The sequence below is a fragment of the Lolium perenne genome, chromosome 7 (assembly GCF_019359855.2).
Source record: "Lolium perenne isolate Kyuss_39 chromosome 7, Kyuss_2.0, whole genome shotgun sequence".
Classification (NCBI taxonomy): Eukaryota; Viridiplantae; Streptophyta; class Magnoliopsida; order Poales; family Poaceae; genus Lolium; species Lolium perenne.
The window spans coordinates 69,172,805-69,192,026 of NC_067250.2; the positions used below are offsets into that span (position 1 = coordinate 69,172,805).

The 19,222-nt window shown below is 46.5% G+C and overlaps 1 long non-coding RNA gene across 1 annotated transcript; it reads left to right on the forward strand.

Annotated features, from left to right (window-relative positions):
- The first annotated feature begins 10,907 nt into the window (after positions 1-10,907).
- Positions 10,908-12,027, forward strand: LOC139834191 (uncharacterized). Its single transcript, XR_011749683.1, has 3 exons — positions 10,908-11,164; positions 11,245-11,349; positions 11,451-12,027. It is a non-coding gene; the product is annotated as an uncharacterized lncRNA (long non-coding RNA).
- The last annotated feature ends 7,195 nt before the right edge of the window (positions 12,028-19,222 follow it).

Below are 19,222 nucleotides of genomic sequence, written 5' to 3' on the forward strand. Positions count from 1 at the left end.
TGGATATATATACCATCACGTCCTGTGACCGGACCTCGGAGAGATAATGCAGGCATAATCCAGCATTGTGGATTTAAATACGTTCATTTAATTTTTTTTACAAGTTTCTTCATATTTATAGTATGAAATAAAATAAATTCTCTAAGTTCCCTTCCAACCCCACTGTTGCAACCTAATTCTCTAAGCCTTCGGATGAGAATCAGGGACACTGAAGCGGTACAGGAGGAGATGATAGAGAAGCATAGACTAATTAATAATAACACAACATTTGTATGGACAAACCGTGCCAATACAAAAGACGTTAACCATCACTAGTAGAAAATCTCTCATCCATCTAAGCTTTTAGTACCGGTTCCCTTACGAACCGGTACTAAAGGGGGCATTAATATCGATTCCGTGCGTGGGACATCAATACCGGTTCGTTATGGACCTTTAATACCGGTTCGTAACACGAACCGGTATTAAAGGGTTTGGGCCCGATTTCCAGGCGGTGGTGGGGCCAGGGTTGCACCTTTAGTACCGGTTCGTGTAAGAAACCGATACTAAAGGGTCTGTGCCCTATATGAGCGCGCGGCAGCGCCCGAGCTCCCTGCATATCTCATTCTCACTTCTCCTCTCACATTTCCAAATATTTTGCACCTCTCACACTCCAATAATCTTTATTTTTCTCCACCATTTTAACAAGATTAACGGCATACATCTATCCAAGGGTTAGCAATATCATCCTTCCTTCCGGCGTTCCTAATTTAGCTCAGTTCTTTGGTAGTTTTAACTCGTACTATTTTTGTAGTCCAAGCAAGGTGTTCGATGAAATGCCTAAGTTAGTGATTTTATTTTTTTATATGCAATTTGAGCTGAAATTATGGTATGTTTTGTAGGTTTTAATTAGTATCATCCCCGTCCTTACCGCTGTCGATCGCCAGCGTCGTCCCCTAGCCGGCACGGTACCACCTCGGTGAGCCCCTCTTCTTTTATAAAAAACAATTAGTTTTATGTGATGAACTTGAATATTAATTAAGTTGGTCACTCATATATCCATGATGTTGTGTATTTAATGATTTTTGATATACATATAAAATGCAGATGAGTCGACAATGGATGTACGGTGACCGGTGCCATCCCGAGTTCATTACTGGCATGCATTATTTTCTCAACGTGGCTGAGGCAAACAGGCGGTCGAATGGTTTCATGTATTGTCCATGTAGTTCCTGTAAGAATATGAAGGATTACTCTACCTCGAAGACCCTTCACGTCCACCTGCTGGAGAATGGTTTCATGCCCAGCTATAATTGTTGGACCAAGCACGGAGAAAGAGGGGTTATATTGGAAGACAACGAAGAAGAAGAGGATAGTGACAACTATCCCTTATTCACTGAAGACGGTGGTAGTAGAATGGGGAAAGACGAAGCTGAAGAAGAGCCCATTTTCGATGAGCCGATTTTTGATGACCCGGATGACGATTTGGGTCGGGCCATTCTTGATGCGAAGATGAACTGCGAAAATGAAAAGGAGAGGTTGAAGTTGGAGAAAATGTTAGAGGATCACAACAAACTGTTGTACCCAAATTGCGAAAATGGTCAGAAAAAGCTGGGTACCACGCTGGAATTGTTGCATGGAAGGCAGAGAATGGTACTTCTGACAAGGGATTTGAAAAGTTGCTGAAAATAATAAAGAAGATGCTTCTAGGGGAGAACGTGTTGCCCTCTAGCACGTACGAAGCAAAGAAGGTTGTCTGCCCTCTAGGATTAGAGGTGCAGAAGATACATGCATGCATCAATGACTGCATCCTCTACCGCGGGGAGTACGAGAATTTGAATGCATGCCCGGTATGTAGTGCATTGAGGTATAAGATCAGGCGAGATGACCTCGGCGATGTTGAGGGTGAGTCCACCCCCGTGAAGAGGGTTCCTGCGAAGGTGATGTGGTATGCTCCTATAATACCACGGTTGAAACGTTTGTTCCAGAACAAAGGGCATGCCAAGTTGTTGCGATGGCACAAAGAGGACCGTAAGAAAGATGTGATGCTGAGACACCCCGCTGACGGGTCGCAGTGGAGAAAAATCGACAGAGAGTTCAAGTCATTTTCAGATGACGCAAGGAACTTAAGATTTGGTCTAAGTACAGATGGCTTTAATCCTTTCGGGGAGCAGAGCTCCACCATAGCACCTGGCCGTTGACTCTATGTATCTATAACCTTCCTCCTTGGTTGTGCATGAAGCGGAAGTTCATTATGATGCCAGTGCTCATCCAGGGCCCGAAGCAACCCGGCAACGACATTGATGTGTACCTGAGGCCATTGGTTGAAGAACTTTTAGAGTTGTGACGTGACGAAGGTGTACCTGTGTGGGATGAGCACGAACAAAAGGAATTTAACCTACGAGCGTTGTTATTTGTAACCATCAATGATTGGCCTGCTCTTGGTAACATTTCAGGGCAGTCAAACAAGGGATACAATGCATGCACACACTGTTTAGGTGAGACTGACAGTAATTATTTGGGAAACAAGAATGTGTACCTGGGGCATCGTCGATTTCTTCCAAAACAACATCACGTAAGAAAGAGAGGAAAGCATTTCGGAGGTGAGGCAGATAACCGAACGAAGCCTACCCGCCCTACTGGGGAAGTTATATATGATATGGTCAAGGATTTAAAAGTGATCTTTGGAAAGGGTCCCGGCGGACAATCTGTTCCGCATGATGTTGACGGACACGTACCCATGTGGAAGAAGAAGTCGATATTTTGGGAGCTACCCTACTGGAAATTCTTAGAGGTTCACTCTGCAATCGACGTGATGCACGTGACGAAAAATCTTTGCGTGAACCTGCTAAACTTCTTGGGCGTGTATGGGAAGACAAAAGATACACCGGATGCACGGCAGGACCAGCAAAGTATCCACGAAGGAAACAACCTGAATCCAGAGAAGTATCAAGGTCCTGCCAGCTACGCTCTTACCAAAGAGGAGAAGGAGATCTTTTTTGAAGTCCTGAGTAGCATCAAGGTCCCGTCTGGCTTCTCGTCGAATATAAAGGGAATAATAAACATGTCGGAGAAAAAGTTTCAAAACCTAAAGTCTCATGACTGCCACGTGATTATGACACAATTACTTCCGGTTGCATTGAGGGGGCTTCTGCCGGAAAATGTTCGAGTACCCATTGTGAAGCTATGTGCGTTCCTCAATGCAATTTCTTAGAAGGTGATCAATCCACTTACTCTACAAAATTTACAGAAGGATGTGGTCCAATGTCTAGTCAGCTTCGAGTTGGTGTTCCCACCATCCTTCTTCAATATTATGACACATCTCCTAGTTCACCTGGTCGAAGAGATTGGCGTTCTCGGTCCTGTATTTCTACACAACATGTTCCCCTTTGAGAGATTCATGGGAGTCTTAAAGAAGTACATTCATAACCGTGCTAGGCCAGAAGGAAGCATCTCCAAGGGCTATGGAACAGAGGAGGTCATTGAGTTTTGTGTTGACTTTATTCCTGACCTTAAGCCGATCGGTGTTCCTGAATCGCGCTATGAGGGGAGACTGCGTGGAAAAGGCATGCTAGGAAAGAAATCAGCAACTTGTATGGACGGACATTCTTTCACTCAAGCACACTACACAATTCTACATAATTCCATCTTGGTGGCTCCGTACAAAGAGGAACACAAGGAGATCTTACGCTCTAAATACCCGGAGCAACGTGAAGATTGGATTGATGGAGAACACATGAAGACTTTCGGCGGTTGGTTGCAAACACGTCTCATGAATGTCACCGATGACGAGCAGCTGTACTTGTTGGCCAAGCAACCATCTTCTACTATATCGACTTTTCAAGGGTACGAGATTAATGGGAACACATTTTACACTTTCGCCCAAGACAAAAAGAGCACTAACCAAAACAGTGGTGTCCGCTTTGATGCAGAAGATGGCAATGGGAACAAGGTCACATATTATGGGTACATAGAGGAGATATGGGAACTTGACTATGGACCTAATTTCAAGGTCCCTTTGTTCCGGTGCAAATGGTTCAACCTGAAAGACGGGGTACAGGTAGACCCGCAGTATGGAATGACTACAGTGGATTTCAAGAATCTAGGGTATGACACCGAACCATTCGTCCTAGCCAGTGAAGTGGCTCAGGTTTTTTATGTGAAGGATATGTCTAGCAAACTGAAAAAAAGAAAAGAAAGGCAGGAGGACACATCATACGATGAGCCAAAGCGGCACATAGTTCTTTCAGGAAAAAGAAACATCGTGGGAGTAGAGGACAAGACAGACATGTCAGAAGATTATAATAAGTTTGACGATATTCCACCCTTCAAGGTAAAAATTGACCCAAGCATCATCTTAAACAATGAAGATTGTCCATGGTTGCGTCGCAGTAAGAAGAAAGGGAAACGGGCGAAGAAAACTCAGAAGACTAGCTAGCTACATATAGGGATCATAACTTGTGTATCTCAATATGGAAATCACTTTTGTGTAATGATGTTACTGTATGTAAGATATTAACAATGTAAGATTTCCCAACCCTTTCCTCCATCCATGGTGATGAAACTCTCCATCCATGTTGGCTTGTTGAGCTGCTTCCCATGGTGTATCGATGCTCCTTTTATAGGCAGAGCGTCCTTATCCTGCCGACAGCTTTAGTACCGGTTGCACCCACCAACCGGTACTAAAGGTTACCCACGCGTCCTTATCCCACCGACAGGGCGTCGTGCGCTACATACTTTATCTCATCGAGCAGGGCGTCCTTATCCTGCCGACAGCTTTAGTACCGGTTGCACCCACCAACCGGTACTAAAGGTTACCCACGCGTCCTTATCCCACCGACAGGGCGTCGTGCGCTACATACTTTATCTCATCGAGCAGGGCGTCCTTATCCTGCCGACAGCTTTAGTACCGGTTGCACCCACCAACCGGTACTAAAGGTTTGCCTCTGTCTTCCCGCCTATTTTCTTCCCACGCTTTCCACCGGTTCCCGCCTTTGTCTTCCCGCCATTTTTTCACTATATATATGTAGGCTTGGCCACCATTTACATATCACATCTAGACTCATATCTGCAAACCTCATCATTCTCTCCCATGGCTTCCATCGCATCTCTAACCCCCCGGGAGGCGGAGGCGCTTTGCGCCTCGAACTACCCCTGCCCGCCGGGCTACCGCGTCCCGATCGGCTGGTTGCTAAGCGTCGGAGGCGTACCGGTCCCTCCAGTCCCTCTAGGTGTGGCGCGCGAGATGGCCATCACGAACCACTACTACTTCGAGCTCACGCCAGAGCAGCGGAGGAATCCCCAGTGGCATCCCGACTACAGCCCGACTTGGGAAAGCTTCTTCATCAATCGGCGTGAGAGGGCGCTTTCCAGGCATGAGGAGGGCGGTCCGCCTCCTTCGAACTTCAACGAGGCCGGCCGTCGGCTGTGGTGGCGCGGCCGGACTCTCCAGGGCGTCATGGCCTACCGTGGCCCCCGCCTGCGCTACCCTCAGTCCCAGCCCACGCGTGCTCACCCGCCGACGTTCGAGTACCGCGACCCCGATGCCAGCGACGATGATAACGGCGACTACGACGACTACAGTGGCGACTACTACAGGGCTAGGCACGAGTATGACTGAATGACTCCAACAGTAGAATTTGGCCATGTATCTTTAATTTTCAGTTAAGCTATGTACTTTTAATTCGAGTTCAATCGTAATAAAATTTTATTCCCGCCCTTTCTTTCCCGCCTTTTTTCTCCCACGCGCGGCATCGTGGCGGAAAAGTTTCCCGCGCGACGTCGTACGTGGCGGGAAACTTTCCCGCGCGGACGGCGTCGTGGCGGGAGTAAAGAATAGAAATAGAAAATATATAGAAAAGAAATATAAAAATAATTAGAAAATATATAGAAAAGAAGTAGAAAAGAAATATAAAAAAGGTTATAGAAAAGAAATAGAAAAGAAAACAAACGGAAAAAGAAAAAGAAATAGAAAACAAAAAAATAAGAAATAGAAAAAAAATGAACATAAAGGAAAAAAGAAAAAGAAAAGAAAAAGAAACAGCAAATAAGAAATAGAAAAAGAAATAGAAAATAAGAAATATAAAAAGAAATAGAAAATAAGAAATAGAAAACAAAAGAAAAAAAGGAGAAATAGAAAATAAGGGATAGAAAAAAAAAGAAACAGAAAAGAAAAAGAAAAAAGAAAAGAAAAAGAAACAGTAAATAAGAAATAGAAAAAGAAATAGAAAAATGAACAGAAAAGATAAAAGAAACAGAAAAGAAAAGAAAACAGCAAAAGAAAAAGAAAAGAAAAAAAATACATTTGGTACCGGTTGGTATCACCAACCGGTCGTACCGGTTGGTGGTACCAACCGGTACCAAAGGGTCTACCTAGTTAGGACTTAGCGGCGCGGGGCAAAGTTCTCCCTATCCTTTCTTCTCCGCACCACAGAACCTCTCGCAGACGCCACGCCGCAGCCGCCGTCGCAGCCTCGCCGTCGGCCGCCGCCCGCTCCCCGGCGCCGCAGGTAAGTCCTCCGCCCGGCCCTTCTTTCCTCCCCGGCTCACGCGCGCGCACGCCGACGCGGCCTCGGCGCCGATGCCGCCCTCGCCGACGCGCGCCCTCACCGAGGCCGCCTCGCCGACGCCGCCTTGCCGACGCCGCCGCGCCGAGCCTCGCCGATGCCGCCTCGCCGCAGACGCCACGCCCAGACGCCCAGACGCTGACGCCGCCTCGCTGTTGCCGTCGCTGGACGCCGACGCCCTTAGGGTGTTCGGTCAAATGCCCCAGACGTCGACGCCGCCTCGCCGTTGCCCCAGACGCCGACGCCGCCTCGCTGTTGCCGTCGCTGAGGTAGTGGATGAAGTTGCCGACCTTCTCGCCGATGGCATCCTGCACGAGCAGCGTGTCGGTGGAGACCCCGAAGACGATGTCCCCCGTGCCGGCGTCCGTGTCGAAGAACCCGACGTGTCTGGTTCTTGCCGAAGCCGTTGATGAGGTCCCCGAAGAGGAGGAAGAAGCAGGGCATGGCGGCGCCGTGCGCCACCGCGCCGAGGCTCCCAAGGGACATGAGCGCGAGGTCCCACTTGTCGGCGAAGGAGAACAGCTCATGGAACGCCACTGCCTGGTCCGCCCGCTTCTTGCCCTGCCCCACTGCAGCCACCGCATCGCAGCCGCCGCCCGCCGACCTGTTCGCCGCAGCCTTCTCCGCCTTCACGTCCGCCGCCGCCGGGTCAGCCATCGCAATACGCTCTGCTCCGGTGCGGAGAACGCCACTGCCCACGTCCTTGAAGAAGCTCAACGTGTTGAGCGTCTGTTGGTCGTACCCGAGCGAAGTCTTGATCGCCTTCGAGTAGCACACTGAAACTAATTTCCTGTCACCGCTCCCGTCGACTTAATGTTTGTTCAGAAATTTAAACCGTGATAGCACCGAAAACAACATGACTTTGTAGATATCAGTGATCAAGTGCAGGTCTATAGGTAGACGTACTCTTTAACAGAATAATAAAATACGGCTTTAGCAAATAAAGCTATGGATGCTAATGCAACTTATTTAGTTATTCTGTGGCTTCCGCACTGTGATGTATTCATCGTAGCTGATGTACGATGATTTTCTGATGAACTATACTGCTTAGCTTGTTGGCCATACTGATTTTGTAGAAAATGAACAATAATAAAGTAGTTGTACCACTGATATAGAAATCGGATAACATTTTAATTTGGGCTTAAAATGATAAAACTTGCTATATTCATAACTCTCTTTCTACAACTCCATTTTGCACAAACTTTATATCTTTTTGCATCAGAAAAACATGAGGATTTCAAATATCAGCATGCCATGCATCATTGACATCATCTCTGGTTCGGCCAAATTAAATTTGCAACAAGATCTAAATGCTATGTGAGGGTGTTCCACTATTTCTTGCTATATTCGAACACCCCACTTAATTTTGCTATGTATGAAACCCTTGCACACTCTTCTAATCTGTTATATGATCATTACATGATGAATGAAATATAATTGCTTTCTTCATTTTGCAGTGACATTGAGGTATGGAGGACGGCACCTTCGTCCGAGATGAGGAGGGGGAAGAAGCGGTGCAGAAATTGATCTGTGAGAGTGCCCGTGGTCCGGAACCCGACGATGGAGATGACAACGAGTTCCAAGACTTCCTGAATGATTTTGGCGAGGGACTTGAGTCTGAACAAGTTAGAAAAGACAATGAAGTGTCCATCACAAACTCCGGCGAGGTGTATATCTATGTATCAATTAGTCTGTGTTCATCCCTAGATGCATTCATTTATTTGTATTGCACTTATTAACGAATAATTTTTTCTTTTAGCCTTCTGGATCATCGAGCAAGTCTGTTAGAACAAAACGAGGCCCGACGCGGGTGCTAAAGGGCGAGGGCAGGTTAGCCCTCACGGCATTCAAGGATAATGGTGAACTAGTTCATCCTAAGGAGTTTTGCCGCAAATTTACAAATCAATCGGGAGTTATTGTTAGGGACCATGTACCGATCAGCATTCAAGAGTGGCATAAGCCGAAGAACCCGGAGAGTGGTGCTAGTTATGTCAACGACACGATGAAAAATTTTCTTTGGGACACGCTATTGACAAAGTTCAGCCTACCGGAAGACATGACGGAAGGCCAGAAGAATAAAGTCAAGGAATGGACATTGAAGAAGATGGCCATACAATTCCAGAGCTTCAAGAAAAATTTATGGGACAAATATAAGAATGAAGATCCAGTATTCGATGATAATCTAGTGAAGATAAAAGATCACTGGGCCGCATTTAAGGAGTATAAGAAATCGTCTACTTTTGTGTCCCGATCGAAGAAAAATACCGAAAATGCTGCAAAGAAGAAACTTCCGCATCATTTGGGGTCAGGTGGCTACAAGAGTGCCATTCCGAAGTGGACAGCGTTTGAGAATAAACTGATGGATCATGGAATCACTCCACAGACATGGGACTGGCCCGAACGGTCCAAGTTCTGGTTGTTCGCTCATGGGGCAGGGTTGGACCCAAAGACAGGGCTGATCGTTGCGAAGGGAAAATGGAAGGAAAAAATTGAGGCAATTGTACCGAAGCTTGTAGATGCAATTGAAAAGGTCAGAAAGGGAGAGTACATTCCCGATCGAGAGAATGATGAGCTGACACTCGCTCTGGGGAACCCTGAACATGTTGGACGGGTACGAGCTCGCCCAGGTCTCACCATGAAGGAAGCGTGGCCGGACAACGCTGACACTTATAGAAGCCGTTCGCGAAAGAAGAAGAAGGACGCCGACATTGTAACTGAATTGTTAACTAGGGTGGAGGCTCTTGAGAGAAATCAGAGGGCACCTGATCAGCCACTGTTTCTACAGGATCCACAAGCCGATGCTGCCCCATCTCAGCGAAGAAGCAGTGTCGGTTCCTCGCATCTTGACGGATGTGGAGGAAGCTACCCCGTGGATTATGTCACGGAGAAGACAGATTGCGAGCTACATATGTTATTCAGGACCGCGTCCGTTAAGGTGGCGGTCGGCTATGTGTACCCAAGTGAAGATGGAGCAATGCACCATCATATGCCCATTCCACCTGGCTGTGTTCGTGTCGGGGTGGATGAAGTTGTTCCGGGTTTTGAAACAGTGGAGCTTGATATTCCTAGAGGTGAAGATGAGAGGACACTGGCCGATGTCAAGCACGGTTTCGCCCTATGGCCGAAGAAGTACGTCGTCCTTTTGCAAAGGCCACCAACTCCTACACATGACCAGCAAATGCCATCGACTCCTCCTGGTGGCAGTCCTGGTGAGCAGCCAAGTCCACACCTACCTGAGAGGGACCCCAGCGTGAGTCCACCATCTCGAGATCCTCCGCGACGTAAGACAGCGTTCGTTAAGCGGAACGGTACGCCGCCTAGGAAGAAAGCTAGAAAGGAGAAACAATCGCCGCCATCGAGAAGTTACCTTGGGAAAAAACTCCAGAGGAAAACGCGGAGGCCGTTCAGGCCGAGTTGAAGAAATGGTTTGCACCGAAAGTGCCAGAGATACCTTTCGAGAAGACACTAGATCCGGTGAAAGTTGTGCGTACCGTTGACAATCTATATGACCCTGTACCATCGCCGCCATCTGACTATGCGCGTTCTATTGAAAGGTCGTATGACAAGATGATCGAGGCGACAAAACCCGTTCAATCGGGTATCAGGGAGATAAAAGGGATACACAGTGTCTACCAGCTCGGACAACAACCCGTTCAATCGGTCGCCCCTCTCAAGGTGTTTGACGGGAAGACCGTTCAAAGTTCTCGACAAGACGCAACTGATTACGCCTTCGCTGAACGAGCATATCAGTTTGTTCAAGGGAAAGATTTGGTCGAGAATCTCATGAAGGTACCAACATGTATGCGTAACTTGCATTCGTGGTACCTTAAGGCCTCAAAGGAAGGGATCGAGACTATCATGGTGCGAGTTAGGGAAGAGCACTACTTCCAGGAGTACTGTGTGAACGTTGACTTCGCCGAACTCTTTCAGTTATACAATCTTCGGGCCCTCGACAAATCAATCATCAGTTGCTATTGTCTGTAAGTGATTTATTTATTTAATTTGAGAAGTCTTTAGCTCAGCTCGTTCATTGTCTGCAGATTATAATCTTTTGTGCGCTATATTATGCAGATCGAAGATGCTCGAATGCAAAAGGGACGATATCACATACATTGGGTTCATTGACCCGCACACAATGCATGTTAAAACCATAGAGAATCCCCTCTATAACAAGGATACACCGCAGACTTTGCTAAGGTTTTTGAAGCGACAACGTGACAAAAAGCTAATAATTTGGCCTTACAACTTCGAGTGAGTCTTACTGTCTTATAACACATTATATTTTGCTCACCGTATGTCAAAATTTTAACTAATGACTTATATATATGACACTACATATTGAAACGTGCGTAGGTTTCACTTTATTCTTCTCGTCATCAATTTGGAAATTGGAGAAGTTGAAGTCTTTGACTCACTAAGCAAAAAATCGGAACTATACGTGTCTTGTTTTTTAATGCTCAGAAGGTAATTTTAATTCTTATCGGTTTGTTTCGTTAATTTCCTGCTTTGAACTAATTGATGACTCTTTTATGCATTTTCTTTTGTCGAGCAGCGTATGGCAAACTTTCATCAAGGAAGATACGTCCCGTGAATGGACACCGAAGCTGCGATGGCGTGCGAAAGTAAGTAGTACTACCTAGGTCCACACACCTTTTAATTATCATACTTGACTATTGTTTGATTGAATTATATTCTTGTAAAGAAATGCCCGCAACAACCTCCGGGGACCGATCTCTGTGGATTCTTCGTTTGCGAGTACATCCGCAGAATTGTCAGCGAGAGAACGAATAATGAAAGAAATAAAGAGGTACAAAAACAATCTTCACAAATTTGTTTTGTTATCATAAGTTGTGCTGAGTTTCAGTAATAGTTGTTTCATGTATTCATTTGTATCTTATTCTTTTATAGTTGGCAAGAAAGCGGAACAAGCTCTCAATCGATGACCCTTCATAGCAATAGGCGAGGAATTGGCGGGATTTTTCCTTCGGGACGTCATACCACCACTCGCAGAGTACCACTATGAATGAAGATGTACATGTTACATATATAGTTGACTCGAAGAGTACCACTATGCTACATGTAATAGACATATATAGAGTACGCCTCGGAGAGTACCACTATGCATGAAGATCGATCTTCATGCATAGTGCTACTTAATTTGCGATCTTATGCAATAACATGTGTGTTATATTATATGCACCAACTTGCTATGCATCATCTTGATCTTCATGTACTACCTAAACCCAAACGCGTTTCTGGTGCATCGACGCGATATGAAACAAACCGATATCCCTAAACCCCTCCAAAAACCCTAAAAAACCAATTCTCTGCCGCGGCAGAGATTTGGCCAAATTCCCTGCCGCGGGTGGGAACCTTTGGTACCGGTTCGTATTACCAACCGGTACCAAAGCTCCTTGGCCCTGAGCTCTCCTGGTGGCCCACGTGGAGGGCCTTTTATACCGGTTCGTAAGCAACCGGTACGAAAGGGGGGGCCTTTAGTGCCGGATAATTAGTACCGGTTGCTCAACCGGTACTAATGCCCCTCTGGAACCGGTACTGATGAGAGATTTTCTACTAGTGCATAAGGCTCAAAGAGTCTAGCTTTAAATTAATAAAGCCCTTAATGGGCTAGGATACAAAGGTGATGATTACACAAATTTAAGCAAGTTCAAAAGAAAAAGGCAAAACCCTAGAGAAGCTACAACAGACTCCACCCTGCAGCGCCCCCAAAGGTCGAACCATCTTGCACAAGCCATGAAGAACTGCTGAGGACGTAAACAGACACAACAAACGAAGAGGAGGAGCACTGGCGATTAGCGAGAGATCGAGCTGCCGGCATGGGCCAAGCCCAGAGAGCACACTAATTTATCGGCGTAACTAGCGCACTAGACCCTATCTTGGACAGATATGTGAGGTCTCTTTTCAGTTCTCCCCGATTCAGTACGAGCTAGGGAATTGTCCACTATAGAGAACATGTCTTCTCTATCGGTTCGGGAGAGCCTTTAGTCCCGATTGGCCATCCAGACACTAGTAGGGAAAGGATTATCTGTGGCGCATCGAAATCGCTATTCTATGGTGCATGGGCAGTGCGCCACAGAATACACGCCATAAGAATTAGAATTCTGTGGCGCACCTATGCGCCAGAATATCATCTTTATGTGGCGCATCGTGGCACATGCGCTACAGAAACATGATATTCTGTGGCGCATGTGGCAGTGGTGCGCCACAGAAATAGATGAGCCATAGAATTAGTTTTTGGTGCACCAATTAGTTACATGTATACACGATACAGGTTTTATATAGGTTTTATACAGGTTATATATAACAGTATATAGATATAATATAAACAACATGTACATTATATAGATATAATATAAACAGCATCATCGCATTACTTAGAGCCCGATCGAGATACCCAAGTGTCAAATTTTTACATACAAGTCTTAATTTATACAAAGTTAATCATCTCGAGATACAAATGAAGTGGCACCGGACGCCACCTATACTAGGATGAAATAGAGTACCGTCGCGACGATGGTGAGCAAGAGTGGGATCACAACGAAGGTCTTCATCTTGCTCTTGTTCGACTGGTGGTTCCACCACTTGGCAACCGCCTCTTGTCTAGTCGCGTATCCTTTGTAGCAGTTGTCGTTGAACTTGTGCACATGTTTCTTACAGTCCTCCCACTCCTCAGACTCCTAGAACCCGTCACTCGAACACCACGTAGTACGTCATCTCTATGGACACAATGCATATTATTATATAATGCAATGGAAAGAATTATAGGGTTCGCATGCATACATATTCACAAAAATTAAAGAAAGGAAATAATAATAAACGTAAAACATATATAGCACCAATATCGCATAAGTAAGTTCAACGACAACGACTATAGTAGTAATTGAAGTCCAACAACAACGACCGTTTCGAGCTAATTAAGCAAGTTTAGTTTACAAGACACTACACACTATTCATCGATTGAAAGTAATGGTAGGCACACCGGCCTGAATCAACGAGACGTCTTCTTCAGCGGCACCGGGAACGGTTTATACATGTCCTTCGTCGTCCACGTCCTTCGGTCACCCTGCCTATCTAGGCCTTCTTCGATATCCCTCTTACACACAACCCTCCGAGCTGGTGTAAGAGCCCCTCTCTTTTGTTGACATCTTCGCTGATTATTTCCGACAGCTTTACTAGGATGCGATGGAAGACTTCTCTAAGATCAGCATCGTCGATATCCCCCGCCATTTTATTGGACCAGTCTCGGATACTAGATGGCAGATTCATCATCTCTGCATCCCGGACAAACCCTTTAAGGTGATGGAGGGCATAGAAGGCCTCCTTCATGCTGCCAGCTGGCTGCTTCATGCAAGGGAACTCAGTCACGTGCTTGAACCCGTGCTTGCCAATGCCAGTCCTGATACATTCCCCCATCTTGTCGAAGGTGCCACCATTTTTGGAGTATCCATGGATAGCCTCATCGAGAACACCCCTTATTCTGGTGTAGTATTTCCTCGTCGTCGTATTCGACGAGTCAAAATACTAGGCTAGTGACCACTTCGGGCAAATGGCGATGAGTGTGTAGAATTTGTCCCTGCGCAACAGATGCAATTGAAAAGGAATGTTGGAAAGGATCAGCAATGGAAGAAATCTATAAGAAATCATAAGTTACGACGGCCGCGAGCGGATGTGTACTTACTGTTGCTGCCAAAACCCACCGGCGGGCAGCGACGGGCAACACCGTAGAGCCGGGAACAACCTAGGGCTGCGGCTGGCCGAGGTCCCTCCGAGCGACGGCCCGCAAAGCCTCTGGTACACACGTCCGATGCTGATGCAAGGGCGTGCCACCTGACCTATACCTGGTCAGGAAGGTGATGGAGATGCCTCGCTTAGTTTCCTGCATGGCATACACGTAAACATTAAATACGAGCCTTGATCGGCTCTCAGGTTATCCTGTGAATCGGCTCAGGGAGCCGATCCACCCATGATTCGTACGAGGTGCACGAATATATGGTGGTCCTGCTTGATCAAGATAAAGCTAATACGATCTACGATGATTTAGGGTTTTCACCGCATAATCGGATCATCCTACTCACGATTGGGCCTCGCGGCCATGCGCGGTGATCGTAAGCCGATCCTAGGTAGGGCCTAAAAACCAACATGAGGTTGATCCCCGGAACATCCTGCCTAGGACTAGCGAACGACACCCTACGTGCCGCTGGATCCTCCAACCCTTTGTAAGGCCTAACTATTGCAGATATTAAACTAATCCTTGTAGAACAAGGAGCAACCGTAACGGATCGGATCTACTAAATAAAGATCAAGCGGGGTGCCGCCCCTACACCTAAGATAGGTGTAAGGGCGGCTAGACATGCAAGGGTTGCACTACGATAGCATGTTTATACGAAGAACTATGCTAACCCTAACACATCTATGATAACTACGTTGCTCGCCATCAAAAAGGCTTCAGTACGAGCAACGCATGAACAACATGAAGCTTGTGCTGCCTAGATCGCAAGATGCGATCTAGGCAGCATGTTGCTTACCGGTAGAAACCCTCGAGACGAAGGAGTTGGCGATGCGCCGAGATTGATTTGTTGGTTGAACGTTGGTTGTTGTTTATTCCATAAACCCTAGATACATATTTATAGTCCAGGGGACTTTCTAACGTAGACGTGCACCCAACCGTGCACGGGTAAAATTCTAACTAATCGACGCGTATCCTAATATGTTACAGATACAAAGGCAAACTAGCCCAAACTCAGCATAACAGGCCGATTCACGTAATTCTTCCATGTATATTCTTCAAGTCCATCTTGATCGCGGCCCACCTCTGACTCGGTCAAATTCTGGTGATAACACATGCCCCCCTGGTTTTGGAATTGGTAATTCCAAAATCACTCTGCTTTTCCTTCGTCGGGTCATGTCGTGGCAGAACCGTTGCAGTATCCGTCATCATGATGCCTTGCCTTCTCAACTTCTCCTCGTGACCTGGCAGTTTTTTTTTCTTTTAGGCACCACTTCCTCGGAAACTGCTGTGGCATTGAATTTCCACTATATCCCCTTTCATTTAACCGCTCCGCACAGTTTATTTCCGCATCTTCTTCGCATTAGCACTCCAAAAGCTCTCCTGTGCCACCATGTCTTCTTCCTCCTCTGCCTCATCGGATCTTTCCACCCAGTCCTCTTCCTCCCGCGAGCCGACGCCGGAGCCAAACCCGGCGGAGGTCCATGCAGCCAACACCCGCCGCGCCATTGAGGCCGGGGAGGAGTCTAGCCATGACTTCTCCATCTGGTCGGAGGACGACAAGTCCCTGACCGACGGGGAAAGCGACCTCTGCTTCCTCGCCGACGGGAAAACGGAGGAGGAGAGCGACGACGATCGCTTCTCCTGCGACTTCACCTCTCCCGAGGAGGAGGAGGAAGAAGAGGAGGAGGAGGAGGATGACACTTCCTCCGACGAGCCGCCGGCCAAGCGGTTCTGCCCCTGGCCGGGAAACCTCAGCGACTTCGACAGCGACGATGACGCTGATGAAGAGGACGAGGACAATGAGGGCCCGGTCGGCGGCCATTGGAGCGACGACGAGCCCGCCGGGAGCAGCGCCGACAGCGGCGATGATGGCGACGACGAGGGCAGTGACGGCCCGTAGATAGGACCTCTAGTATAGGGCCAGTAGCAGTAGATGGGGCAATGTATCCCCTAGTACTTCCTTTTGAGAGCAATCAGCTCTTTATGTAAGAAATCCCGCCTATCAATGAAGAACTTTCCCCAATTTGATTTTGCCGATTTCCTTTGAGCTTAATTTAGCCGATTTCCTCTCATACCGACATTGCCGATTTGTCCCCTTTGCCAACGCGTAATGAGCCGATAGCAACGCATCGGTCCTTTTAAAATTCACCCTTCCATTCTTCAACTGATGATCTTGTAATCTGGTGGATAATGTAGAATCTTCAGGGGAGCCTTTGAATTCTTCCAACCGAACCAAATGGTCTTATTTAACACTCATCATCTGTGAAGAAGGTTGCGACGAAAGATCAGCCGATGGTACCCCAATCGGCTCATGAACAGAGCATCTACCAGGCCTGCTGCCCCCCGAGCCTTACTCGAGGCGAGAATGTCAGAGAGGATGCGCCAAAGCCGATGATGAGAATGTCAGAGAGGATACCCCTTCTGTCAACACGGTTGAACTAGTATCAAAGGTTGGAAATCCTCGACAAGAAGGTTGATACGTCTCCGACGTATCGATAATTTCTTATGTTCCATGCCACATTATTGATGTTATCTACATGTTTTATGCACACTTTATGTCATATTCGTGCATTTTCTGGAACTAACCTATTAACAAGATGCCGAAGTGCCAGTTGCTGTTTTTTGCTGTTTTTGGTTTCAGAAATCCTAGTAAGGAAATATTCTCGGAATTGGACGAAATCAAAGCCCAGGGGCCTATTTTCTCACGAAGCTTCCAGAAGTCCGAAGGAGAGACGAAGAGGGGCCACGGAGGGGCCACACCCTAGGGCGGCGCGGCCCCCCCCTTGGCCGCGCGGCCCTATGGTGTGGGGCCCCCGTACCGCCTCTTGACCTGCCCTTCCGCCTATAAAAAGTCTCCGTGACGAAACCCCCAGTACCGAGAACCACGATAAGGAAAACCTTCCAGAGACGCCGCCGCCGCCGATCCCATCTCGGGGGATCCAGGAGATCGCCTCCGGCACCCTGCCGGAGAGGGGAATCATCTCCCGGAGGACTCTACGCCGCCATGGTCGCCTCCGGTGTGATGTGTGAGTAGTCTACCCCTGGACTATGGGTCCATAGCAGTAGCTAGATGGTTGTCTTCTCCCCATTGTGCTATCATTGTCGGATCTTGTGAGCTGCCTAACATGATCAAGATCATCTATCTGTAATTCTATATGTTGCGTTTGTTGGGATCCGATGAATAGAGAATACTTGTTATGTTGATTATCAAAGTTATGCTATGTGTTGTTTATGATCTTATATGCTCTCCGTTACTAGTAGATACTCTGGCCAAGTTTTTGCTATTAACTCCAAGAGGGAGTACTTATGCTCGATAGTGGGTTCATGCCTGCATTGACACCTGGGACAGTGACAGAAAGTTCTAAGGTTGTGTTGTGCTGTTGCCACTAGGGATAAAACATTAGTGCTATGTTCAAGGATGTAGTCACTAGTTACATTACGCACCATACTTATTGCAATTGTCTGTTGTTAGCAACTTAATACTGGAGGGGGTTCGGATGATAACCTGAAGGTGGACTTTTTAGGCATAGATGCAGTTGGATGACGGTCTATGTACTTTGTCGTAATGCCCAATTAAATCTCACTATACTCATCATGATATGTATGTGCATGGTCATGCTCTCTTTATTTGTCAATTGCCCAACTGTAATTTGTTCACCCAACATGCTGTTCGTCTTATGGGAGAGACACCTCTAGTGAACTGTGGACCCCGGTCCAATTCTCTTTACTGAAATACAATCTACTGCAATACTTGTTCTACTGTTTTCTGCAAACAATCATCTTCCACACAATACGGTTAACTCTTTGTTACAGCAAGCCGGTGAGATTGACAACCTCACTGTTTCGTTGGGGCAAAGTACTTTGGTTGTGTTGTGCAGGTCCCACGTTGGCGCCGGAATCACTGGTGTTGCGCCGCACTACATCTCGCCGCCATCAACCTTCAACGTGCTTCTTGACTCCTACTGGTCCGATTAAACCTTGGTTTCTTACTGAGGGAAACTTGCCGCTGTGCGCATCACACCTTCCTCTTGGGGTTCCCAACGGACGTGCCAACCACACGCATCAAGCAAATTTCTGGCGCCGTTGTCGGAGATCAAGACACGCTGCAAGGGGAGTCTCCACTTCTCAATCTCTTTACTTTGTTTTTGTCTTGCTTAGTTTTATTTACTACTTTGTTTGCTGCACTAAATCAAAATACAAAAAAATTAGTTGCTAGTTTTACTTTATTTGCTATCTTGTTTGCTATATCAAAAACACAAAAAATTAGTTACTTGCATTTACTTTACTTATTTCATCATGTTTCCTTTTAATTTTACCACAAAAAACATACCGGTAGGACGTGGGTCTATAGTTGGGAGAAATAATATAGAAGAATTTTTCAATCATGTTAGTACTATTGAAAATTTTGAAGATAGACACTTGGTAGACCTTGCGCCTACTTATGAAATTGCTGCTGCGCATTTGGTTCGCCTGTTGGAAACTAAATTTGTTAATCTTAATCCTATAATCCAACACATGTTTTTCACACTTGGTGATATGGAAGAGGGGGAAAAGAAAGATTTTGTATTAGAAACCCTTCTTAGAGAATTTGGTGGTCTAGCAAGAGAAGCTAGAAAGGTGTTTGCTAAATTTAATATGCTTGGTTCTCCTACTAATTTTGTTAGTCTCCTTGAAAGGATGGATATGGATAGAATAAGATACACTAATAATATTGATGATGGAGGGGAGATCAAAGCACCAATACCATGTAAGCTCTTAGCTATGAATGATGCATTAGAAAATAACTATGCTTGGCTAGTTCCTGAAAATTTGTTTGATGAGAGTAGCACGCCTAAGACTAATGAAAAGGGAGATGCTGAAACTTATGTATCCAATATACTATGCCTGGTTGAGAAAACTCCACACCCCGCTGAGAATGCATCACCCTTCG